Source organism: Astatotilapia calliptera, chromosome 10 (assembly GCF_964374335.1).
Source record: "Astatotilapia calliptera chromosome 10, fAstCal68.1, whole genome shotgun sequence".
Taxonomy (NCBI): domain Eukaryota; kingdom Metazoa; phylum Chordata; class Actinopteri; order Cichliformes; family Cichlidae; genus Astatotilapia; species Astatotilapia calliptera.
Window position 1 is genome coordinate 2,222,906 of NC_137431.1, and position 27,701 is coordinate 2,250,606.

Here is a 27,701-nt window from a genome sequence, read left to right on the forward strand (position 1 = left end):
CGTAGCCTAAGTTTCAAAAATAAGACTAATAACACAAATAAATAAAACAAGGCTCAACTATGAACTAAACTATGACTTTTTAAACTACGACCCTAACAAGGGAAACAAGGCGGTACGTAGGCAGACGCCGTGACGCTGGGGACTTAAATACACACGTGAGGTACACTGAAAAAAATATGTTGTTGGATTTACTTAATTCAATGGTGGACATTTGTTGCACACAGATGTTTTGCTTTGGCAGCAACTTAAACAATTGAGTTAAATTAACACAATTTATTCATGTTCAATAAACCTGTGCAATTTGTGTTGATAAAATGTGACTTAAACATGTTTTGATGAAGTAATTTGAGCTCTTGAAATATTTTAATCCTTCACAATTTTCTCACTTTATCCCAACACCATTCAATAACTTTTACCCAATACTACTTGGTCACTTAAATGCTACATGTTATCTTCAAATTACATTTTGCTATTATATTCTAGCATCAAATACACAATTTTCAAATGGAGGCCTTATAACAGATTGTATTGTTCTCTTCCAAGATGGTTGCTGGCATCCACCAGTAACCTTTCAAAACAAAATGTCTAATTTCACTGCATTGACAGTAGGTAAAGAATTAAACTGACATTACTCCACTACTGAATCTATATAAACCAACGGTTAAATAATGTCAGTTCTTCCGTGTTCTCTGGAATCAATCACAGCAAAGAAATTAGACTGTTTCTTTTGAAAAATGTTGGGAAAGAACAAATCAAAACATTCTATTTAAGGCCTCTGACGTCAAGATTCAGTTAAACAACAATTATAACTAAACAATTTGAGGTAATGTTAGTTTCCATTAACATTAAATTAGGTTACTGAATTGGCAAACACCTTCCTATTAACACTACCCATTTTACCCCAATAACTAAAGAAATTAGCACCTGCAGGTCAAAACCTTTATTCAAGAGACGCAAAAATAACATTGATACAGTGACTGTCAAAAATTACAGCACTGATCATACTGTGACATCTTGGTTCAAAACAGCACACTTAGAAATATTCAACGTTCCTTACTTCAACTGAATGAAACTGAAAATACCATTTCACACGACCCATATGGGATATTTAGACTGTATAACTGTTCACGCTACATCTCTTCACTAGTAAAAGAAAGAAAAAATACAAAGAGAAATTTAAAAATGCTGCCAAAATGCTGTACAGAGCAAAAGGAAAAACAAACAACAACAACAAAAACAGCTCGTCCTCATGGCAGTTGCAGAGTTTATAAAAATGAACCCTGCGATCCGTTCCTGGAATTGAGCTTCAAAAATGCAGCAGAACAAGTGTGAGATTTAAATGTCCTCTCACCTAGAGCTGATCACCTCACATGCATAACAGTGAGCTTCGTTGCAGGAGCAGTTTTGTCTTAGTTGTGAGCTTTTCTTGAGAGCTGAGTTGCTTCCAACTCCATTACCACCCTTTGAATCACCTCAAAAGTGTAGCAGAGTTGTGATGGGTAACTCATGTTGAAGGAATAAAAAAGGTCCAAACAGCATGGCTACTGCAAAGGTCACGTTATCCAGATCTTGAAGAACTACTATACCCTCGATGATGATGCCAACATCAGAAAAGTCATTGCCTGGTGCATCCTCTGGAGACAGATGTTCATTGTGGTTTTCTCAATCTGTGCAGTGGCCTCAGTCAAGTCCTGGTTAAACACAAAACATTTCTTTAAGATTCCTTTTTAAACTCATCTCTTTTGAATCTACCAGTTCTAATGTTAGAGTAATTTAAACCAATGCAAGCAACATAGTAAATAGCTATAGCCAAAGAGTGGCCTGCCATGCTGCCATTCATGGTCTAACAGAGTTTCTAAGAGAGGGTGAAAAACATAATTTTACATTAGTTTTTGTTAGAAAGACACCGGCCCATCAGAAATCCAGGTTTTGTCACTCAGAAGATGTTAGAATTTAGACTTTCAGCCCCACAATTTGGTTAGCTGTTGGTCTTTTTTTTTTTCAAACAAAAGCTAATGTAAATATTGGTGGGATTTTCCTTTGTTCACTAGAATGACAAATTTAAAGTTTTTTCACACTGATGTGACCCCTAATATAGGGGGGTGGGGCCTCAAGGGGGGGCGGCCGAGTTCACTACCAGGCCTCATGTGAACTTCAAATTATTAAAGAGGACTACTGGTCCTAACCAGTCCAATGAGGATCAAGTGGATAACTAAATGCATTTTTAAATGTTGCAAAGCCACAATCTACTCATAAAACACTCACCATGAACTCCTGCGTGGAGAAGATGTTGCAATTGTCTTTCACACGGATGCGGAGCACTTTGATGAGACTCCCTTCGAGCATTAACGTCATCCTAAAGTATTATAACAAAGAAAACAGAGATTTGTGAACTTTTCAGTAGCACAGAAGAAAATGATCCCAGACAAAAACTTAAACCAGTCAACATGCAACACCAGCATCTACAAAGCAATATCAAAAGTTTCTGTTTGACATCAACTTTATGGATATATAGTTTCCAGAACATTTATTTTTAAAAAAAGATAATTTTTTCTCAGTGGGCCAGTAAATGCATAACGAAAATTATGGCATCCTTTCGGTGGAATCAGTACTCACAGGTAATAGTTGACTGTTTCAATGGATGCAGCATAAAAATCTTTTACTGACCTAATGCAATACATATACACTTTGTAGTTAAAGAATTTTAAAGTTCGTACTGTCATCATGGCAGCTACATCCTTTAGCTTTGTGCCCTGTTCCCCCGATCACTTTGCAAACACTTTCAGCAGACTGTCAGAGAGAAACTCAGCTCCGTCAGAAACCTTGACTGTAAAGGCATGGTTGGGATGCACTGGAATGCTGCATTTCATCTAAAATGACATAAAATTATTTTGAAATAACAGCAGGCACTGTGCTTGGTTAATCAGTAATGTTTTGTTGAATAAAAACTGTGTTTCCAGATCTTATGGGATTAAAAAAATCCAAAGATGTTTGTTTCTGATTTGCAACCCAAGAACCCACAAGTTACAACCTCATTTCAGTTCAAGTGTGCATTAATGTGAGTCCAGTAATCACCTTTCTGACAATACATACAGGTTAAACCTATGGCAGATTTTGGATTTCTCAGTTGTATTAATAGGGTGGTCTATTTGAGTATGCATGCACCTAATAATTATAAAAAACCTATTATAATTAAGTTACAGAAACCTTAAGCGAAAATAGAATATACTTTCTTACCATAACACCTTGAACCCACAATCCATCAGCTGACTCCTGGTGAAATGCAGAATAGATGTGGTCTCTCAATGTGCAGCAAAAAAAACAAAAACAAAAACAAAAGGACAGCAGGTGAGGGCAGGAGGGGTAGGGATGTAAGCTAGCATAATACCGCTGATGATATTAGCTAAAGCTGTTCAATGTCCAAAATCTCACTAACACCACGGTGCAGTAAATACACAATGTAACTGAAGAGTCAGTTGGCAAATCTATTCACACAGAAAACCAAATTATGTTATGAGTGCCTTGTAATTAGGTTTAATGTGATATTACGGCTCAAGACATACCAAAAAACGTAGAGTTGGCTGCTCGACTTGACTGAGATGGATGCATTTTTTAAACCACGATCCAAAGCCCGCGAGATGAAATCACGCGTGGTTTCACGAGATTTAACGTTGCTATCTTATTGACTTACTTCACCTGAACATGATATGAACAATTTAATACACCCTTTCTGCATATCATGTAGTTTTTACACTATATAGTTACATTTATCTTTAAAACATGAGGCAATTGCGTTAAATACATGCAAGATGCTTACATAAATCCAAGAGATGGCCAGTCCCTTTTTTTCAGTGTAATCATGGGGACACAGCTGACTGGAGTGAAACATAATGACAACACAGGCGAGAGTAACGCTAAATACAACGAGCAAAGAATACCAGACTCTTTCAAAATAAAACAGGAAGCATAATAAGACGCAGACATGAAACATGACAGGTGGACACACTGAACAACAAGGGGAACCTACCACGGGCATAGCTGAGAGTCCACTGAGGACGAGAACATGTAGTGAACACAAACAGAGAAACAGAGTAACCTAAACTAAACCCGTAACTCAAAGCAACCTGATAAGCCTCCGTACAATATGCCTACAAATACAATAACCTCAAAATGCTGGGTCGCACACCCAGCCCGTGACAATTGTACAGCGATATTTAGTCTGGCTAGCATCTTTCGAGTAGCCGCATTTGTAGTCATGGACTTGAGATTATTATACACCACAGAAATGCCTGTATTGCAAATCTCCCAAGCAAACAGCTGCTGTAGAGGGCCATAACTCTAATATCCTGCTGTGTATTTCACCACAGGGAGTGAGTCACTACAGAAGTAGATCCTTAATGAGGGAAATAGAAAGCAAGCCTGTCATAATGACAGCGACGTCCCAGCATGCATGGCGGCAGCCACAAACAATCTTAATGACACGAGGGGCTCTGAAGAGAGGCTGTATGCTGTCGGCTCCTGGGCTCGGCCCGGCTCCCTAACCCCTCCCACATCCTTTGCTTTAAACCGCCACCACCGCATTGCTTGTTAGAGGCAGTGTAATTAGGTGGCTGAGCTTGTTGCGAGTAGCCCAGGTCACAGAGGCATGTCCAACCCTTGTCCTGATTGCTCCTCGGGGAATTATTGACAAAACACAAGGAACATTGCATGTTGGGCTCTAATTATGTGTACAAGACATAGATGGCCCCGGGGAAATTAAATGAAATTCCCCAGCTTGATGGGTCCTCCACACTCATGGGATCCATTCTGTTTCTTATTAAGCTCAGCCATTGTCTGCTTTTATGAGGCAGCTATGTGGAGCTCGGCACCAGCTAAATGCTTTTAAGTGTCTCTCTCTTCACAGTGGCAATACATCAATGACTCACGGTGGAAAATTGCCTGTCGATTTTGATCTACGCCGAAGAGCATGAGCAATAAACCGGCAAATATATTTAACTAATGCTCGCTAATATCGTAAATGTAGGGTGTGAATTGGAGCACCTGCGTGGTGTTTCATTGTGTAATCAGATTCTTTTCGCTGCAGCTTTGTGTGGACACATCCAAACACCTCTAATTCCTGTGCTCCAGATACTGGACAGGAATTGATAGTCTCCTGCTTGTGCAAATGAAGTGATAAGGGGGTCTCACCCAGATTACACAAGGCCTAAGTGGCACAGAGAAAGCTTATGGAGATGAATGAATTCATGAGGCTGTCTGACAGATTCTTAAGAAGCTATGTAATAAGGGATAAATCAAACAGCTACCATTTTGCCTCTGAATGATTTCAAATTAAAGGGAGATGGCAGACCTCCCAGGGGTGTTTGAGCTTGGCTATAGAACTGTGGCTGACCCCCCTCTGTTTTTCTCTATCATTAAAACACCCTAATGACTGATGTAAAGAAAAGAGTTTGCATACGCTGTAAATAAACAATCCCTCTTGAGTCAGCGCAGCAGGACGTTAGTGGTCTTTGACTGTGGGGCAGGCCTGATCCCAGAGGTCCGATCATTCTCACCAGCATTCATAGTTCACTGTATGATGTTATAAGATGAAGCATCATTTGGATCTTGTTATCTCTTATGGTTAGAAAGTGATAAATTGACTGCACTTGTATATAATGCTTTGAGAGTCGTGTAAACACGTGTAGTCCACATATTTTTTAAGAATTGCACCCGTGTGGCAGTGCAGGATTTCAAAATAAAATTAGCAGGTCCAACTAAATATAACTCTAATCAAAAAGTAACTTCCAAAAACTTAAACAACAAGTGGACACAACTCGCAAACTGAGCTATGGGTCACTTTTATAGTGGTTTGGCCAAACCATTGACACACAATAGGGGGGAACAAAAACAAACACCAGTACTAAGCACAGATAACATGCGTAAACCGAAAACACCCCTGTTCCTGATAAGCACATGTTAGTGCTGCTGAGCAGGCATGTTGTTGTCTTTCGCCCAGACAGGAAACAGCCGCACCAGGTAACTCAGAGAGAAACTTGGTTAATATGACACAAAACATTTTTAGAAAAACCACACAATGCTACGATGCACACGCCTCATAATATCAGTAAATGATTAATGAATTCTATCAGTGAAGCAACTGCAAACCAAACCAAGTGAATAATGTGTGGCTGATGACATCACAAGCGTCTTACTCGGGAGCAGGGATCAAACCGCCAACCCACTCTTCCACCTGAGTCACTAGCACAGTCAATAACAGTAACAGACCAAAGATTTGACACCGTTCAGACGTAACACTGTGACCTCCTGCCTAATATTGTGTTGGCCCCATGTTTGCTACCAAAACAGCCCCGATCCACGAGACCCCTGAAGCTGTGCTGTGGTGTCTGACACAAAGATTGTCACGGTCTGCGGAGGCAGACCGTGCGGAAATGTGTGTGGTGGACCCAGGAGCGAACACAAGCGAGGATGCAGGAGTGGAGTTAAACAAAAGCGAGCCTTTTATTCTGGCTGATGAAAGGAACAAAACAGAGTGAGGGCAACATAAGAGTAATAGTTAAACAGAAACCTAAACTGGACATAAACTAAGGCAAAGCTATGGCTGGAGATACAGAACACAGGAGGTGGTAACACAGACGACGCGACGCAGACTGTATGAAACACAGAGACTAAATACACATGAGGGATGATCAGGGGAAGTGACCACACATGGGAACGCAGCTGACACACATGAACTTAACGACAGGACAGGAGGAGTAAAACTGAATACACTGACAGTGAATGCAGGCCTTCAAAGTAAAACAGGAAACATGAGACATGAACCGGGGAGACATAGTACAGGGGGAGGTGACATAACTGACAGCATGAACTTGACAGTACAAGACACACAGACATAAACACACGAAGGGCAAGGGAGACGTAATGCAGGGGTGATATATACAAATGGCTGGACTACCTTAGAGAACCTAAACAAATAATAAACATCAAAATAGGCTAAGCATAACACACTGGGTCACATGACCCAGGACCATGACAAAGATGTTAGCAACAGATCCTTCAAGTTTTGAGGGCGGGCCTCCACAGATCCCACAGACGCTTGACCGGATTGATATCCAGGAAATTTGGAGCCCAAGTCAACACCTGAAACTCATCGTTGAGCTCGTGAAAGGGCGTACATGAGGGGTCTCCAACTCCAGGCCTCGAGGGCCGGTGTCCTGCAGGTTTTAGATGTGTCCTTGATCCAACACAGCTGATTTAAATGGCTAAATTAGCTCCTCAACATGTCCTGAGGTTCTCCAGAGGCCTGGTAACGAACTAATCGTGTGACTCAGGTGAGTTGACCAACAGTTATATCTAAAACCTGCAGGACACCGGCCCTCGAGGCCTGGAGATGGAGACCCCTGGTGTACATGGTCTGCAGTAATGATTGGGTAGGTGGTATGTGTCAGAGTAACATCCCAGCACTGCCTCTGCTGGCTTACCTTCTTCCCATAGCAAATCCTGGTGTTAGTTGTTCCCCAGGTAAGCGATGCACACATACCTGGCCATCCATGTGATATAAAATATATATAAAAGAAAATGTCACTCATCAGAGCGGGCCACCTTCTTTCATTGCTCCACGGTCTGGTTCTGATGCTCATGTGTAAATATTTGGTGCATCTGCCGCCCATGAAGCTGTCGCACTTTTGATCGATAACTGGGAGAACTGCAGATTTGAAGATGCTCTGACCCATAGAAATTTGTCACATTTGCTCCAATCCTTACACTTTTTCCTGCTTCTAACACATCAAATTTCAGGACAAAATGTTCGCTTGCTTCCTAACACAGTCACAGGTGCCATGACGAAGACATAATCAGTGTTTTTCACTTCACCCATCAGTGGACATAGTGTTGTGCCTGATCTGTCCCTACATGTCCAGTCTGTCATTACAGGGTTCTATACGTGGCCTCAGCCAGCAGCATATATATAGGTCAGATCTTCCTGTGAAATTCCCACTGTGACCACCCGCCATCGATTGCTCTTATGAAGGTCTGTAAGAGCAGACACCAAAGCTTCGGAAAAAACCAGGTCTTACAGGAAAATGTCAGGTCACCTCATTGATACGACCCACATCGCAACAGCTCTCAGGTCAATCAAGCACGGGTCAGCCCTGTATTAGCCCATTCCTCCCAGTCCCACATCCCTGTGGCTACGCAGGCAGCTAGCTGGCTAGTACAGCGAGCGCGTGCGCACTCGAAATGTTACCGAGACCAGCATTCATAGAATAATTGGCAGAAGATGCAGATGCGCTGCAATCCGAGGCCAGAGAAAAGAATGTGATGTGTTCCGAATGGCAAGTGGAGGTGAGTCATCCTGACACTGCTGGCCCTAATGATATTTCTGCTTGGCAATGCTCCACAGCCAGGGGAGGGAGACGGGATGTCAGCGTGCAAACTAATGTCTGGATGGCATTTGCTGTTAGCTGTCATGTGTCGGCTTGAGTTATGTGCTTTAGCATCTACAGTTGCAGCCCAGACACCAATTTCATGATGTTAATCAGCGCCGGGCCGTGTCTACCCTCGCTTTCCTAAATCCGCCCCCGCGTCCTCATACATAGAAACATGTCACCAGAGTCCACAAAGCACATGCTCGCAAGCGAGCTCGCATGTCAGCCATGAAGTCGTAGGCATGCAGTTCTAAATAACTAAAAGACGTGCCCTTTGGGTGGTGAGATAGCTCATTACCTATGAGCGACCTTCCATCTGCACTCATGGCTGCTCTGGGAGCCATTATGATTATGATGGAAATCTCACAAGCCATTACTGGGAGACAGCGCAGGGCTCACTGCAGACACACTAATGGACTCATTTGTAATTGGGAGAGAGGGAAATGACTGTGAGCTAGCAGTGGCTTTGTTTGATGGAGTATGGGGGAGCGCATTCTAGATGTGACAAATGAAATGGGTTAGTTGTATGTGAACTAAACTCTCGTTTCCTGGATCACTGCATACGTGTGCACGCTTCTAAACATCGCCGTCCTCCGTTTCCTGCCTCGACTTCCAGGAGTCTGGTCATATTATCCTTTGATGAAGGTGGAGCAGAGCTGAGAGTTTAAGGATGATGATGTGCAGGAGCAGTTATTGAAGAATCCGTTTCTTACAGATGATGGTGGTGTTGAAACTGGCTGGTTGGGGATCGCTGGGTCTTTGTAGATCTTGAGATTTAATGGTAAAACACTTACCCCTCAGTAGGGCTGGGCCATATCATACCATTCACAGTATCGTTGACCAACACAGTATAATGTTGGTCAACGATAAGAAAATGAAATATGGCGATAGAATATGGGTAAAACACGCATGCGCAGTGCCTTTGTTTACATACGCACATGGCGGCGACGCAGAATAAGAAGGGCGAAAGCGGATCATTGAATGAAACGATGAACCTGAACTGGTTTGTAAAAATGCTGCAGCTTCACTGGTGTGGAACTGGTTTAGCTTTTGTCCGTCAGATACACAACAAAGCACTATTTTTGGTAGCGCATGCTAGCGGGCCGTCGTTATTACCGTGATTTTTGGAAAATACGGCGCACTTAAAATCAATCCTTTGATTTTTCTGAAAGTCGACAGAGCCCTTATAATCCCGTGTGCCTTATGTATGAACTCTGGTTGTGTTTACTGACCTCGAAACGATTTTATGTGCACGGCGCTCGAAAATCTGTCAAATGTTTCAGTACGACTTTGCTAAGCTACGAAGCCGCACCGCTTGATGGATTGTTGGAGCATCACGGCTATCGTAGGCTGTCAGCGAGGAATTTGCATTTTCTCTGTTACATTTTTATATAACTTTAATGCAGATAAAAAACAGCTGCTTGTTTAAGTGAAAATACATTGTTGTTTTTTTTGCACTAATAAAGTTGAGGAGTTGTAAAGTATTTTGTCTCGTGTCAATTATATCGTCAGTTATATCGTTATCGCAAATTTTCAAATGATATCGTGATAAATATTTTTGGTCATATCGCCCTGCTCTACCCTCAGCACGTTGTTCATGTATGACTAAAGGACAGGAGGAGCACAGGACTGGGTTCACCTATAAGATTAATGTGCTTGTCATGGTGTTTTTCTGGTATTTGCCTGTTTTGGTAATTATTCTGCGAGCAAACGTGACGGTTACACTACATTATGTTCTTCAACCCATAACTCGCAACTTTTTCACATTTGATTCCAGCAGCATCGGGAAAGTTGTTGCTGATTATTTCCTATTCTCTTTATTTTTTTAATTACTTGAAATTCCTTGTTTTGTTTTTTATTTTCTCCCCTTGCATTGTCCACACGACGTTGCTCTGCAGATTAGTTGTGATTTGCTTGTTATCCCCCCAAATCCCAGGGGATTAGGATAGCCATAAGTGCCATTGTGGCAAAACATAAGCTCTGCATGTGTTTAGAACAATAAACGTTTTAAAAACTGAGGAAATGACTCTTTTAGGAAATGAAAAAAGTTTTGGGCAAGTAGCATGGAGTAATGACGATTTAAGCCAAATATGTTCAGAAAAAGCCACATTTTATTCTTTATTTCATTCCAAATACAAGGAATGACTAAAATAACATGAAACATGTCAAATAATGTAGTAAATGTATTAATGTTACAACCCAAGAAGTTTTTGATAAGTATAATATGATCTGTAGGCCTGTGAGATGGACTGGAACACCTCTGTTATGATAAGATGCTGTTATGGTGTTGGTGGCATTTGAACCCACAGCTCTTTGCTGGTGAGCCAACATATCAAACTGGTTTTATGATGGCGGGAGCCAGATTGCTGATTCAGCACGTTTTCATAGAAGCCATGATTTACTTAGCAGTGACATCATCTTGTTGTTTAATGATGTTGTATTCAGGTGAACAAGTGCGCTTCTGCAGAATGCATTAAGTTCTGCATGGCGGGTTGTTAGTCCATGTCCTACATCTTAAACCAACAGGACATTTCACTGCGTGTTTATACGAGGGAGCCCCCCCAGCAGGAGCCTGACGGCTGCAAATCAGGGTGAGATGGAAGGAGGTTATGTGGGGGGAGGGTAGCTAATAAGATTGCCCCGACCTGTGTGATTTATAGATTCATTTGTGTGCTTGTTTAGAAACCTGATCTGCATTATTCATGTCGAGAGAGGAGCAGTACTGAGGACATTAGCTGGTTAACCTCTGCTTAGGTTAGGCCACATTATTTTAATAGCCATTGCGGGGGCAGGCCTCTCAACCCCGCTCTCAGAGCGAGTGAGGGGGAAGAGGAAGGAGGACCAGGGAGGAAGAGCAAAGCACAGCTCATTTATTCCAACCACGGGAACAGGTGGGACCGTGGCATTATTATTCAATTACATCTGTTAACGGTAAACAATGCACAGCGCTTTAATGCTCACAAGAGAAGGATAATTGGTAACCGAATGCCGAGTGACTTTTTACTGCTGCGCATTTTGTTTTTATCCACTGCACGCCACCTCTCATGCATGTCAAGTCACAGCGTTTTCTGCACATGTAATTACTTTCATCTCTATAATAATTATGCCATGTAGCCATGAAATATATTGCACCAGCTCTGACACAAAGCCACATTTGTCATCATCTCTGCAGATTGATGTGTCACTTATTAATGGCACGTCTCCTCACATGGATCCGATCCAGGAAAAACATGAAGCACAAACCTCAGCAGGGCAGCTCAGTCTCTAGGCAGTATTCACTGAATATATTGCTGTTACCCCTAATATTAAAATAACCTGTTACTGTAATGTACATAACAAAATCAGTCCCCATATATCATCCTCATCTTTGACAGTACTCACCAACAGGCTCAAAAACACAAATCCACTGCAAACGGGACCTGGGAGCAATCTGCTTATTTGCACACTAATAATTACTGAACGTCTAAATTCTACTAGATTTGCACATTTTTCATCTTCGTCCTGTCTCGTCTACAATAATTTTACCGAAATATAGCACATTATTTATCTGTAAATCCTAGTTTTATATCTAATGGACATATATATTTTATATACTTACAAATGCACTACGGGGGGCTTGGGGTGAAACAGCATTTCGGTACGCTGTGTATTGACAATAAAGGTCTTGAATCTTAAATGGATATATGCTGCCCGGACAAACATTTGCATTTGGAAACTGTATAATATTATTATCACTTTAACATTTAAACCAGTCTACTGACCTTAAGTGAGAGGTCAAAGGTCAAATGTGACATGATATTTTGTATCTTTACACAGGACTTTCTGTATGTTTACAACAGAATCGTAGGTTCCTACAAGGCTTTTAAGTCAAAGACCTCGTGGATGTTAGGAAACTTGGATTGTTACCATGACCATGATTACAGCCAAAGCTTTTGGAGCTGTTGTGTTTAAGTAAGTAAGTAAAGTTTATTTATTAAGCGCTTTTCATAGACAGGTAGTCACAAAGCGCTGCGCACAGAGATAGAATGAGAAAGAATCATAGAACGATGAAACTCGCAAACATGGCAGAGGTAAAAAACAAAAAACCCAACAAAAACAAATGAAACTTCAACATCAGAGGATCGATTTCATTTGAATTTGACTTTCTGGGTCACTGGTTTTACTTACAACAAAGTTTAGTCAGAAGTTCAAGTCATATTTTGGAGTTTGTAACATGATAAAGGAAAAATCTGTTGATTTTGTTTTAGCTACTCCACAGGTTTCCAAAGACTCGCACTGGCGTTATAAAAAGGATCAACTGCACACAGTATCACAGATGCAGTTGAAATCAGGCCTCTGCTGTATATACCTACACTCCTTTAAATAAAACTCACAATTTTTCATGAATGGCTTTTTCATCAAAGCAGTTCTGATTCAAATCAAAACAAATGTGCTTTTCCCTCATACACAAGTTCATTACTAAGACTCCAAACGTATCGTGATCTCTTAACTGTGACAAAAGCCACCTCAGTTTAAGTGAGGACGAGATGTAATAAATTTCCTCCCACCTTCCCGGTGTGGATGATCCACCCCTTTCTGTTCTTTCTCCCCCCTCTCCCCCCTCTCTGGAGAGAATACCATCATGCATAAAGAAAGAGAGCGGCAGCAGCATATGTCTGTGGCAGAGGATGCGGCGCTGACAGGCCGAGCTTATCGTCTCCGCAGCTCTTCACTACAAGCGTGATTACCGCTGACAGCTCCGACTGCTGATAAAAGCGGGAACATTAAAGAAAACAGAAGAGCCGCACAGTCGACGCACCAGTGTTTCTTCTCATCAAGCCCCCCCCGCCCCACCATCCCAACCACCACCTCCACGAGCGGCTCCTTCTATTCCTCTTTTTTCCCAGTACCCAACGCCAGGGTGTCAGAGCTGTCGAGAGCGGGAAGTGACATCACAAGAATTCGCCAGCAGTCTCGAGGCTCATCATGTCAGCGGCAGCCTGTCTTGTGTCAGGCTTCCCCCAGGCAAGCTGTGATCCAGCCCTCGTCTCGGCACATCAAGACTCCTCGCCGAGGAGGGGAGGGAAGAAGGGAGAGAAAAAATTAACAGAATGTTTTTCCATCTTGTTAACTGACAGCATCGTTTGTTAGAGCGCTGTCTCAGCAAGCGCAGTGTGTAGAAGGCTTTCAGATTGGCAGAGGGAAGAATTGGCAAGTGGAAGCATGGTGAATTATTGAGTTTGGATGAGGTGTCAGAGCTACCGCATTGCTTTGCGTGGGTTTTCCAGAAAGCATCTGAGGTGTGATAGGAGAACAAGCGTGGGGGAGTGCTTGATTAAAAAGCTGTGAAGAACGCGGGGCATCGTTTTCTTGGGCTGGTCCGACTATTTGTGTTTGTATGTCTGTATATGTGTGCATACTGTATATAATTACTTTGAACATCCAAAAGAAAATGGTACAAAAGCTGTCCCTCGTTTCTTCCAGAACTACTTTGTGCTTTGCCAGAGTGAGTCGGTGCTTCACGAGTCATGGAAAATCTGCTCCGTCTCCGGGGTAAATCTCCATCTCGCAGATCTGGCCCTCCGTCAGCTCATTTGGACAGAGAGAGGACTGCCTCGGCAAAGAATGCTTTTGATTCTCTTTTCATTTATTTGAACTGATCTGCTGTGATTAAGAGCTCCGTGTCTCATTATTCTGTTTTGGAGAGGAACGGGGCACTGCCTTTTGCCAAAATATTTGAATGATTAGGGCCCAGGCACGAGCTATGCCAAAGCGACGGGAAGCATTCACTCTGCTTATTAGATTCACTTAAATGCTGTTGTAAATCATCGCTGCCAGTGCACGCTGCCAGGCCCGGGCTTTACTTCGAGAAGCTTCCACTGCCAAAGCATGTGCGCAGTGCAGAGCCACTAGAGGCAGCTGAGGCTGCTGGTCTGTGCTGCTGTTTGTTTTAGCTCGGCCTATTAATGCTGCAAAACGGTTGTTTGACCACTTTTGGATGCGTTTCCCAGATGAAAATGCAATTAATCCAGCAGCTGCAAGACAGGTTGAGTTTGAAGAAGCTGAGCAGCTGGAAGCGGTTTCTGCGTCTGAGATGAGGAATGAGCATCTCAGCTTTAAGGTGCAGGAACCTTTATTAATACCACGATGCCATTTTATCAGTTCGGTTCGGTGCGAGTGTCGCAGATCGTTGCCACGCTTGATTATGGCCCTGAGACTGAGCCAGTGTGATTAGTACTAGAGTTAAACCTGAGTGTTCTTCTATTGTTCTGTCAATTTCAAGATTAAAGAGTGAGAGGAAAAGAGGGAAAAATGGCAGCTTGCTGAGCACTCAAGGAAAAATACTGGCTTTGGACTTTGAAACTACCGCTGGAAGCTCAATCATGCCTTCCATTTTGGCACATTGTCAAGAAGCAAATGCAACAAATCAGAACATATTGTTCCTCGGGGGGCATAATAAGAGCCTTTGAACCGTGAGCTTCCCCGCTCTGCTTTTGCCCTCTTAGTGACAAACTGACTCCATCAGTTTGTTATTCATATTACCCAAGTCAGTCAGTCTCCGCCATCTGCGCTGATACGGCCTCCGTGTTTGTCATCCGGTCACTTCCTTCACAAAATAACATGTCATCAGTCTGTCTGCTGGAGTAAAGGTCAGTGTGCCGGGATGGCAGAAACACGAGTGGGATTTCCTCCATCCTAAATGGCCTATAAACACTCACCACCTGCTTTGACTCCAGTGCAGCTTGGTTTTCAATAAATGCCGCGGTACAAAAAAGGACAGATGAGGATCGTGAGGTGTGATTGGGACAGGGGAGGGTGGGGGAAAGGAAAAGGAGAGAAAGGAACAGGCAATTTAGCAGTGGCTGTGACTCGGGAGGAGAGGGGAGAGATGTATGGCGCCCAGCCAGCAGAGCAGTGGAAAACAGTGGTCCAGACTAATGATCCACAGCGTGATCATTATGGCCCCCACAGAAAGGATGGGCACAAGGCATGGTTCCCTGGAAATCAATTCCCAGAAGGCACATGAGTACTAGTTGTAAATCATAGCGCTATGGAAGGCACCGGCAATGAGAGCAAAAGAAGGCCGTGGAAGAGGAGAAGGGTAGAGGGGGGAACCTTCTTCGGGTGGGTGGGTGGAGCGAGAAGGGAGAGCTCTTTCCATCATAAACCCGAAAGCAAAATTACTCCCCAGCCCTGCCCCTCCTTCCCAGAAAAGCAAAACCAATGATGCGGCTGTTCCAGCCTCTTGCCCCTCGGCCACCCCAACACTTGATGGCTTCATTGCAGGTTGAGATTTAGAAAAATCTTCTCAAATTGATTTATATCGCACAGAAGACCCCCATCAATCCTAATATGAAAGTAATGAAATTGTTGGGTGTTGAGGGGAGAAGCGTGTGCATGTGTATGAGAACATGTGTTTTGTCAGTGGTAGTGGAGGCGATTGGGGGGGTTCAGTTTATGGTGAAACATCACGATAAAGAAGGCAGCGATAAAGGGGAATCCAAAGATGACACATGCAGCAGCTCTGAGATAACAGAAGCGTGGTTCAGTACCTTCAGCCTGCAGCTCCTCGAGGCTGTCTTGAAGATGTCGTGTGGATGATAGATGCAAGTTCAGTTGGTGCACATGTCTGATTTTGCACCTTTGCAAACTATTTTCTGTAAATTCCAGCTACAGCGTCATCGTCGTGTTCGGATGAATTATCCTGCTGCTCGACATCACTGAGTCGTTTGCCTTAATCTAGAAAACGGATCACCGAGAGGAAGTTGGGCAAGAAATATCACCAGTAAGACTCTCAGATGGTTACTGTGGTACTGTACACATGGTAGACAGAGTGATTTCTGGAAAGGTTTTGCAGTAGTTTCTGGAACACAGTTTTTTGTGCAATTAAATAAATGAAATGTTAGTCTTATATATAAATGTTTATGTATAGCTCATATTATGTGCTCCATCTGACGTTGGTTTTTATGCTCATTGTTCATCTGTCCTTCCAGTAAGTATCATATCATGAAAAAACATCAAAACCGGATGGAAAAGGCTTAAGATTGCTCTCCTAACAACGGTGTCATTTCCAGATAACTGGGCGGTCTCACCTGAAAGAAAGACCTTCACACATTTGGGAACATATCAGCAGATTACCACATAGGCCATAATTGATAAACTGTCCATGTATTCGACATTTAAACTATCACCTTCTTGCTTGGAGACACAGTAAAAGCTAATGTGGATTTTTTTAATTAAAAAATGTTTGTGCTGAAGGTTTGGTGATTCAGTCCTTCAAAACCTTTGTGACTGTGAACACAACAAATGTGTTACTGATGTGCTTCCATGACCCTGTAGTGTTTCAGAAACACTGGTTGTTAAATAAAGGACACAACCCATGTATATGCATTATTTAGGGAAAAAAATAGCGCCCCTTAGACTCAACATTAATCAGCCTACAAATGAATCTTGCTTATGAGCTATAGTTCCTGCAGCTTTTCATTCTGTGCTGGAGCTGCATAAGTTTCAGCAATAACAAATGATGCTATCCCACATTTCTCTTTCTTTTTTTTTTGTCTCCCACCGTTGTTCTCGTCACTTCATTATGCAGGCAGTCTGACGCTATTTGACAGAATGTGCTATCTGCAGCCCCCAGCTGCAGTCACCCTCTCACTATCATTGCATCGCTGGCAGCTTAACCCCACTGCTGCCTGCCACAGTAAAGCACAGAGGAAATGATGATACTGCTGTCTAAATAGAGACTGGGAGGAAGGAAATACAGAGCACCTATGTGGATGCTGCTACTTTGCTATCACAATTATGTCATGCTTTTAGCAAAGGTGTCTTAGATCCATATTATTGCATGTAAAAGGGTCCGATTTCATTTAAAACAGTTTTGCCCTCCACTTCAGATTATTTGTGCATGCAACTTGTATTGACAAGACCCTAAAAACAGCAACTTGAGCGCTGTAATTGATTTCTAGGAAGAGAAGCAGAATCAGCAAAATGTAAAATCCTGATTCTGACATGGATATGAAAACTGTTAGACATGCATCCTTTAGCCATACTGTATAAAACTGATTTTAGGGCTGGGCGATATGGCCTAAAATCCATATTGCGGTATAATTTGAAGCATGTAACAATATATATTGCCATATATTCTTTTCTTCTGTATACTGTATTTTCTGCACTATAAGGCGCACTTAAAATCCTTTATTTTTCTCAAAAATCATCAGTGCGCCTTATGTATGAATTCTGGTTGTGCTCACTGACCTCGAACCGATTTTATGTGCTACACAGCGCGCAGAAATCTGTCAAAAATGTTTTAGCACGACTTTGCTAAGCTACGAAGCCGCACCGCCTGAGAGTTACAAACTGTCTAAATTCTTTCATTTTTAATAAAATGATCAGTGTTGCTGCTTTACCAGGTGTAACAATTAAGTTTAACATCCAGGCATCCATGAAAACAGAATTTATTACATCTAACAGAGTTAGAAGTTAGCAGGAAGTTAGCTCGCTAGCTTCCACCTAAACATGATATAGCATGTTCTGACTGAGAGATTTCTGAAAAATTTAAACGTACAGCTCTGAACAACTAAGATAATCCATCCACAATACGAGGTTAGTCATTAATATACTGCAACAACATGGGATATGGGGAAACAATATGGGCTTTCCCCATATTCCAAAAGTGCTTCGTCTCTTCGCTATCCGGTTGTTCAGTCTGACGTCACTAGCCGTGTCTGGGTCTAAACTCCGCTGCAGGTCCATATATCAAACGATCACTATGGCATTACTGAGAGTTGAAAAACTGTCTAAAGTCTTTCATCTTTAATAAAATGATCAGCGTTCTGCTCTACCAGGTGTAACAATTGAGTTTAACATCCAGGCATCCATGAAAACGGAATTTATGACATTTAACGGAGTTAGAAGTTAGCAGGGAGTTAGCTCGCTAGCTTCTATCTAAATACAATATAGCATGTCCTGACTGCGGGGTTTTGGAAACAAATTAAAACGTACAGCTCTGTTATCACTTCCAACATAAATGAAGACAGAAAACTAAACAGCAGTGACGTTTGTAGGGTTACTGAAGTTGGGCTAGCTGGTATATAATGATGTGCTACGTGACAGCTAGCGACACAGCTATGTTAGCATAATATAAACAAGCTAACTTTTTTTCCACTCGATAAAAGTTAACGTGAGTGTTCTCGGTGGTCAGGAACAAGTGTAATCGCATGGCAGGATGCTGTAAAAGGACCAAACTTCAGCCAGGAGAACAACTGAGATAATCCATCCACAATACGAGGTTAGTCATTCATATACTGCTGCATGGGATGGGCTGTAGTTACATCCTAAGGTTTTAAAAACTGAGCTTAAATAAATGATTAGCGGTAATAAAAGCCGAGGGAGGTCAACAGTGATCACTGACTGTTTTAGGAGCTTTTTGAGATCAAATAGAAGAAAATACATAACATTAAACATGTTAACAACACAAAAGCCATATTAAACGCAGACTACTTTAGACCCGGAAGTAGGATTCGTCGCGTCATCACTGAACAACCGGATTACTGTCGCCCGGCATAATTTGCAGGTGATGTTGTTTGCAGCCACTGTGATGCTGCAAACAGGTGCAGCTTGATGACACCATCAGCATGCGCTATCGCGGTATATTCAAAATCTCTACCATTGACCAAATTCATATCGTTTCTACTGTATACTGTTTATTCCGCCCACGCCTAACGTATATTCCTTTTCACACTTGTATGTAAATCTACAGAGTGCAGACTTAAATCTGTGGGGCTGGCTATATGTAGCATCATGACTTTGTCGTAAACACTTGCAAGCAGACAGCATTCAGATCAGTCTCCAGAGAGCTGTGAATAAGCTTAATGAAGAAACAAACAAACAGCTTTAAGGGCGAGCCTCAGAAAGCTGCACTTTTGCAAAGCATAGCATATCTAATTTGTAGGTTAATGTCTGCGCCGGCTTATTTATCTAGGTTATCCTCTGCACCAGATAATTAGATGTGCCCATGCAGCACCGGGGACAGTGTCAACAGAGGCATGACTGGTGTCTGGCATCTGTAGCTTTTATTGTTTCTGTCCTTGGCTGTCACGGGAGCATATTGTGGAGTTGCTGTCAATTTTTAAAATTAGGCCTGAATTGGATGGAGATTGCCTTGGTTGGGTTCCATTATTATTTCATTTGCTTACATCGCCTTCAATGCAGTACTTGAAAAGATGAGAATCGAATAAAGAATGTGATATTGTGCTGCAAATCCTAATCAAATAGCCACTTAGACAGTAAAATGTGTTTGCTTATCGCGTGCATATGGCTAGCACTAATGATGCATGATGTTGAATCGTAAGCATTGTTGCTGAGCGGTGCATTGTGGGTAGCGGCATAATGAGTTTGGTCTGAGATTTACCAGTGACAGGTCCTCGTTCCCTGGACTTGGCTCTGCTCTGTCTCTCCCAATGTGTGTTAACTGTCAGGTGCCGAGAGCCAGACTGCCGTTGAAGCTTCTCTTTTTTCTTTCCTCTTTCCCCCCCTACGCTGTCTGCTTTTGATTTCTTTTCCCAGAGGTGTTTAAAAAAGCAGCTCGATTGTTAGTGACAATCAGCCGCTCTGGCCCTTTTGAACAGAAGGTTTGATTTAATCGCGAGGCTGTCATTTATTATTCTGGAGCGGCAGCCGCCCCTGCGAGGCCTGGGCCTGATCAAGCGCCTCGGAGCTGTCCCCAAGATCTCACTCTCTTCCCTTTTCCCCCCTGTTATGTCTAAATCCTCAATACAAATCGCAGTGTTTCAGCTCTCCCAGTGGGGCCTATTACTGCCTGTGGGGCATTAAAGATCATTAATAGTGCTGTCAGAGAAAGAGAGGGAGAAAGGGAGCAAAGAGGAGGGAGAGCGGGGAGCAGCAGCGAGTTGCTTAGCTGCTCATAAATGGGAAATTAATACATCTGCTTCATTAATGCTGCCTCGTGTTTGATGTTTGTTAGCTGGCAACTTTAATGATGTAGGTTTGAGCCGACGGGGCGCTTGACTAAATTTGATTCCTCCAATTAAGTAGTCAGGCTTCTTTTCTTTTGGGAAAATGGTTAGAAAGGGAAAACTGCTGCCTAATTATGGACTCCAAACCTTCAGTTATGCGGCTCCTGCTCTTTCTTTTTATCACTCCTTCTGCCCCCCCCCCCCCCCCCCCCCCAGCCACTGGCTGCAGTGACACGTTCATCAGCAGTGGCCACACTGGGGTTGTTACCCTTCTCTAATCAAGATCTCCTTTTTTAATCAGTGCGTGCAACTTTCTTAATCATTAGCACTACCAAACAGTGTATGTTAATTGATGTATAGTGCAAGGTAATGATAGTCAGCGTTCAGTGTGAGTGATAAAATTACTGCTATCAAGGTTGCAGACTAGAACAACAGCATCTTAATGGCAGCCTTGGAAAACGAACATGCAGGAGACATAAAAGCCTCTGAAAGCTTTTTCTTATGCATGAATTCCGCCCCGCCATACAGTTTAAAGCAGCAGATACGAGAGATTGCAGAAAACCACATTCACCCTGCTGACTGAGGCTCAGGATGAGATTGTCCTTTCATGTAGTTGTGCTTGGAGGGAGGTTCGCAGAAAGAAAGCAGCCTCATCATTAAAAAAATAACAGGTAATATCTCTGCGTTGTTGACAATGTGTCATTTGTAATGTACTGTACGTGGAGGAGGCTACCAAAGCATTAAATTACATAAACAACAAACAGTTTGGTGATGAGGAAATTAATTGTCCGGTTAGCTGGGATGGCAGACACAGACTAAGCAGCTGGATCACAGGTTATTAGATTGCTGTATTTGTACTTTAAACTGTTTTTTCACCAGTCCCATCACTTATTTAATATGTGGTCAGTATAGTAAAAGAGAGTGATGGTTGATTCCATACACACACTTTATGACTGTATGCATCCACAGCTTTTTGTCACCCAAAACGTTGACTTGGAAAGGAACCTCGTTACGTTTGTGCTGGAGTCTGAGATTGAAGTTGCAAAGAGTCAAAAGATGTTCTGTAGATGCTCAGTTCCACCACTGAAGTTGCAGCATGTTTACAAACCAGTTCAGGTTCATCCGTTTCATTCAACGATCCACTTTCACTCTTCTCATTCTGCGTTGCCGCCATGTGCGTATGTAAACAAAGGCACTGCGCATGCGTGTTTTACCCATATTCTATCGCCATATTCCATTTTCTTATCGTTGCCCAATATTACACCAGTATTACCGTGAACCGTATGATATAGCCCAGCCCTAATCAGAACCTTGAATATATGAGAGAAAGTCTGCTTTACAGCTCTGAACTTTGAGTATAGCCAATTATATTGTATATGTATCTGTAAGTGAATCCAGCACGGGTTCAGACCAGAACATGAATATAAATGTATATCACATTATAATGTTATTTATACATTTGTATTATTTCTCCTTTTTGCCCTCCTACTATCCTTCAGTTTAAGGCCTTAATTTGTTGCTCACAGGCATTTCTGTGTGCTGGCATTTGCCTGTATTATTTAATATGAGCATCCGCAGTTAGAACTATGTACTAGCAAAAACCAGAATGCTGCCATTTGTCTTGAGATTGGCTACTACACACATACAAATATATAAATTTTTAACGATTTGAGGGTGATTGAATAAATCCCAAAAGCTATATTAATAACCCTGGTTTCATGCAGATTGAATGTTAAATGGTTCTTATATAGTGCTTTTCTACTCTATTGGAGAACTCAAAGCTCTTCACTGCACTTTTTTCCTTAGCTGTTTCTAAGTGCTTCCTAGCTCACATCCACACTCTGATGGGTGCATAGGAGAGCAACATGGGGTTAGAATCTTGGGTACTGGCATGCAGACTGGGATCGAACCACCAACCTTCCAGTTAGTAGGTGACCTGCTCTACCACCTGAACTACAGCTCAGGAATAACAGGAGGAGGAGTTAGGAAACAGATACACCACGATCAGTGTGTGTGTGTGTAATTTGACGTTAAAATCCTTTTTTACCAGGTGCTTTGGTACTTTTGCCAGTACTGTGTAAACATAAGATATAAACACAGTAGATTGGTGTTGTGTAAAATAGTTACACTACTCGCTCTATTTGGAGAGTTTTCCCATTTGTGTGACATCATTAGAGACGGATGGTGGCACCTTCGAGGGTTAAAAAGATTACAGCCAACCAAATGAACACCTTTTTCATGCAGAGTGAATCGAAGATGTTAACTCCAGAAGAAGCGACCCAACACTCTTTACTTCTGCTCCACGTGCCTCAGGTGTCCCCTGCTTGTGCTTGCAAATGCAAAAACTAGTGACTAACCATTGGAACAGTGCTGTTCTGTGTTGTAAATATTTCATGTACTGCAACAACTGTGTAGTATTAGAAGTTTTTCTGGTTTGCTTCAGAAAGAATAGCTCATGTAAACTGATGCTGAGCAGGCAATGTTTTTGTGAACCACAACAAACACAGCTACAGCCGACGCTCAGTGTTTTTATACTTTAGACACGAGTCCATCGAGAACTGCTGGCCATTGAATCGACTGTTTTAACTATTTTAACTTTTACTTGATGATTTCCTGTTTATTCAGCTGTAGTTTTCTATGCACTTTTTTGTGTGGCATAGCAGGAAACGGTGCAAAAACATTGAAACTATTTCTCGCTGACGCATAACCAACATCTATTATCAGTATAAATGAACCTCCAACTTTGCTGTTGAAATGGGAACAAAGTGGAAAGTGTGCTCGCAGGCATGCTGGGGGAAGACATAAGGAGCAAAGAGGGAAATGAGAGCTGCACACAAACAAGCCATTATTAAACACATTTCTTCTTTAAGCTGCTTTCTGAAGAGCATCAAGCCTCGAGCACTTTAACGTGCCAAAAACTAGCTCTATTTGTGCTTTGAAATCAGGAGGTAAGATCAGCGCAGGATAAAAAGCTCAGCACACAGGAAAGCAGAAGGACGCTTTATTTGTTTACCATGCGGCAGGCCGAGGGCGATAGTCGGGCTTCTCTTCATCCACAGGAGAGCTCCTGCTTGGCGGCTGCACCAATGCAGCACACTGCCTCCCACCAGCATCGCATACAGCGCCATCTGCTAGGACCTGTTGGCTTGTTTGTTTTCCAGAGCAAACAGCAAATCACTTCTTTCCTGTTCCTGCTTTTTACCATATGCCACTGCCTGTGTATCAGAGCGAGGCATGTATATTAATGAAGTTAATCAAAGACGCGCACGCAGCCACATCTGCCAGGGGAATTTTCAAATGATTGCACCCGCCAGTTGATTCATCACGTCACTACCCTCGCCTGCCACCGTGGCCACCTTTCAGTGTGGCAAATGGCAACTACATCATCTGCATAAAAGGTTTAGAGTGACGCAGGAGTAACTGTTGTTTTGATAAAATCCTCACAGCTTTAACAGATCTAGGAATTCTGCCCCTGAATGTGTCGAAATAGTGTGGCTCAGGATGTAATGAATGATGTATTTGCCTCACGTTCTGATACATTTTACCTTCACACATCCCAAGAATAACATGTGAAAAATGTTTCCCCTGAAGAGAAACTAAGATTCCAGGGTCATCCCAATTAGTAGCTACATTAAACAGTGGGAAGCACACTGTAAACAGTGCATCCCTGTACAGATGGCAAATTATCCTGCTGACTAGTTGAAACCCTCTGAGCCTGTCAGGTGCACATGGCGGGCTGATGTTTTAAGAGCACTGACCTACACTTCACGTGCAGTGATGGTATTACGTGGCAGGTATGCAACCAATAACTGCAGAGTTTTAATGGTGCTTGCCATACTGCTTGTTAAATTAGATAATGCTAATGAGATGTAGCATCACAGTAGTGCAAGTTCAGATGTGTTGTGAGGCCTGTGTTTGTGGACTTTGTTCCCCCTGTGCCTGCGTTGGGGAGCAAACTCTCCCTCCCACAGTCAAATTAACTGGTCACTAGGGGTGCAACGATACACAAAATTCAGGGTTCGGTTCGATACTTTGGTGTCACGGTTCGATATTTTTTCGATACAAAAAAAAAATGTTCATGCCTTTTTAATTTGTCATTTATTAAAATTATAAATATATATTTTAACTCAAAAGTACAGTTTTTAAATTTAATGTTGCTGAAACAACAAAGTAATAAAATAATAAATCTATCTGATGGAGGAATCCCTCATCTTTGGAAAAGAGAGTTTATTACAGAGAAATGGCTCTTTCAAAATAAAAGCTCTACTATACGCTTCTTCTGGGCTATATTCTCAGCAGCATATTAAACATATCAGGTCTCCATAAGGAGAATCCTGTGCTAACGGCTGTCTAAATGACTCGGGTAAAGTTTGTAGCATGCGTGCTTGTTGTTTTTGTCTGCTTCCACTTGTCTTTGCACTAGGATGCTGTCGGAGTAAATGTGCAGTCATATTCATTTTGTTCACACTAGTGCTGTCAGCGTTAATCTGAAATGACGTTAACGCCACAACACGGCAAATCTCCGTTAACGAGCTACCGCCGATCGCCCCGTGCGTGGGGCTGGACGGCCAACACGTTAACGAGCTAACTGCGCTAACACACTAGTTCCCTCCAATGTAATTGAGCATTGCGTGGCACATCCAACATACTGTTTTACTTTAGTCCATGACTCGCTTACCTTCAGGGTCATACGTCACATGAAAACCAAAATAGTTCCAAAGGCCAGATCTGAATGAGGGTGGGGGAGGTTCAATTTGCCATGTTGCAACGAGCTTAGCTTCTGTCTCACTAGCTTGCGCTGCGCTCAGTGAATCTGCATTCGACTACTCCGCCTAGGCTGCACTGTCGAGCGCAGATCCACTGAGCGCTCAACACAGACAGCATCGTCAGAAGGAAAGTTGATAAAATAAATTAAAAATTTTGTATTGTTCGAACCGAAAGCACTGTATCGAACGGTTCAATATCGATACGAGTATCGTTGCACCCCTAACAGTTACTGTGTTCACGTGACCAGTTTACAAATCATTGTCTGTCCCCATATAGACTGGCCAGGGTCTGTCTATTGTTGCCCAATGAAAGCTGGGATTGGTTCATTCGCACTGATTTGCTGTGTGAAAGATCTGAACTTTGCTCTTTTTCTTTTTATGTGGGAGTGAATCGTTGTCTCTGTGTTAGCCCTGTGATTGGTTGGTAAGTTCTCCAGGCCACGTCTACAACTCTCATCTTATGACAGCTGGAAATAAGCTCCAGTGCCCCGATGATCCAGACGTGGATAAGGGGATAAAACATGGAACGATGGATTCTTCTTCTTCTGAAGCATTTAGTCTTCAAAATCATCTGCGTTCACTATCTGTTCACCTTCTCCTGTTCTGTCTCATTTCCTTTTGTTTTCATTCCTCTTATCTCCAGCACATAACTCCACCTCTCTGAGCTCTCATTCACCTGCTACCTACACTCACTCCAGATCACAGTGTCATCTCCACACATAGTCCACAGACTCCTGCCTGACCTCATCTGTCAGTCTGACCGCTGCAAACAAGAAGGAATCTCGTCACCACTGTGTCACCGTCCTCATACATGTCCAGAACCAGCCCCACTTCTGACTTCCTCTTCCTGGCCGTCTCTATACTCCTCCATCAACACTCATGAAGCAAACATCACATCTGCAGCGCTCGTTCTCAGCATGAAGCCACACTGCTGCTGACTGATCGTCGCCTCTCTTTAACCGAGCTTCAACCACTCGTTCACGTCTTCAGGGCATGGCTCTGTATATACTACAGCTCTGCACGCTTGTACTTGAAGATTGGTACCAGTACACTTCTTCTCCATTCTTCTCTTAGTCTCTAAGATTGTGTTAAACACAAATCTCTTCAAACCAATCTGAACAAACACAGATGCACTGTAGGCATGAAAGGTGACAGCGTTTCTTAGTTGTTTCCTTCGCTCATCATAGTCACTGTGGTCTTAGAGATGTAACTGTGATCCCAGACAGACTTTTGTGTCTTTTCGTTTATTAACAGCTAACTTTTTTCCTCTGAATTAAAAGAAATATTCAGAAGTCTGGCTGTGCATCACATCCAAAGCTCCAAATTTACCTTACAGTGATGAACACTGGCTGGATTTTCACATGGGCAGTTCCTTCAGCTGCGTATCTTGTATCACCATTATCTGTGCTCAACACATTGTCACATTATAATCATATTCTGCTTCTTTGTGTTGGTGCTCGGCAATGTGGGTGTTGTACAGATCTCTCCTATGGCCTGTGGTGTCCTTCACAGTGTTAAAATGCTTTTAGATCTAATGAAATTTCAGAGTATACCGATGTCAACACAGACAACTTTATCTGGCTCTGTTTCTACTGTTGATGTGTTTTGCTGAGCATTTAATCCAGTTGTCTGGCAGATAACGTGACTTTGTTGCAGATAATTGTGAGACTTGAATTCCTACCATTTCATTTATGTTACTTAGCACGAAGTTACCTGATCCTGTGAGATCCACCTGTACGTGCAACCTGCTAACGAAGCTTGCTAATGTTGGTCAGTAACCTCAGCAGTCCACCCGCTCGCCACAGCACGGGCCCTAAAAAACAAAAATACAACAAAAGGCAGCAGAAACTAAAATCAAGGATTCATAAGAGGCGTTCATAAATCAGCAGGTGATTAAATCCTTTTTTTCTACATAGACCTAGGGGTAGGCGATATAAACGATATACGATAGAAACGATATAAATTTGGCCAACGATAGAGATTTTGACTATATCGCTCTATCGCGATAGCGCATGTTGATGATGTCATCAAGCTGCGCCGGTTTTGGTCGAAAGCATCTCAGCGGCTAAAACCATTATCATCTGCAAATTACGTTGGGCGACAGTCATGGCAAAAAGCCAAAAACTGCGCTTCCTCCACTTCCGTAACATTGATTCATTAATGTTGAATTCTCTCACAGCTGCTTTATTCCCATGTTGTTGCAGTATATTAATTACTAACCTGGTATTGTGGATGAATAATCTCAGTTGTTCTCCTGACTGAAGTTTGGCCCGTTTACAGCATCCTGCTATGCGATTGCATTTGTCCCTGACCACCAGAATCCCTCACGTTAACTTTTATCGAGTGGAAAAAAAGTTAGCTTCATCCTCCAGCTTCACTGTGCTAATGTTATGCTAACATAGCTGTGTCGCTAGCAATCACGTAGCACAACATTATATACCAGGTAGTCCAACTTCAGTAACCCTGCAAACGCCACTGCTGTTTAGTTTTCTGTCTTCATTTATGTTGGAAGTGACAGCAGAGCTGTATGCTTTAATTAGTTTCAAAAATCTCTGTCA

General features: G+C 42.5%; 1 protein-coding gene and 1 long non-coding RNA gene across 17 annotated transcripts in view; one reads left to right on the forward strand and one right to left on the reverse strand.

Moving 5' to 3' along the window:
- auts2a (activator of transcription and developmental regulator AUTS2 a) overlaps positions 1–27,701 on the forward strand; it is a 356,706-nt gene that overhangs the window by 245,538 nt on the left and 83,467 nt on the right. The window lies entirely within an intron of this gene.
- On the reverse strand, positions 171–3,802 carry LOC145431340 (uncharacterized). Of its 4 annotated transcripts, none has more exons than XR_013911634.1 (4): positions 3,564–3,802; positions 3,238–3,273; positions 2,718–2,870; positions 171–1,691 (listed from the first exon to the last, which is right to left on the reverse strand). It is a non-coding gene; the product is annotated as an uncharacterized LOC145431340 (long non-coding RNA). The 4 variants fall into 4 exon arrangements; XR_013911635.1 differs by having other exon boundaries at positions 3,238–3,301; XR_013911633.1 differs by lacking the exon at positions 3,564–3,802 and adding an exon at positions 2,266–2,356 and having other exon boundaries at positions 3,238–3,546.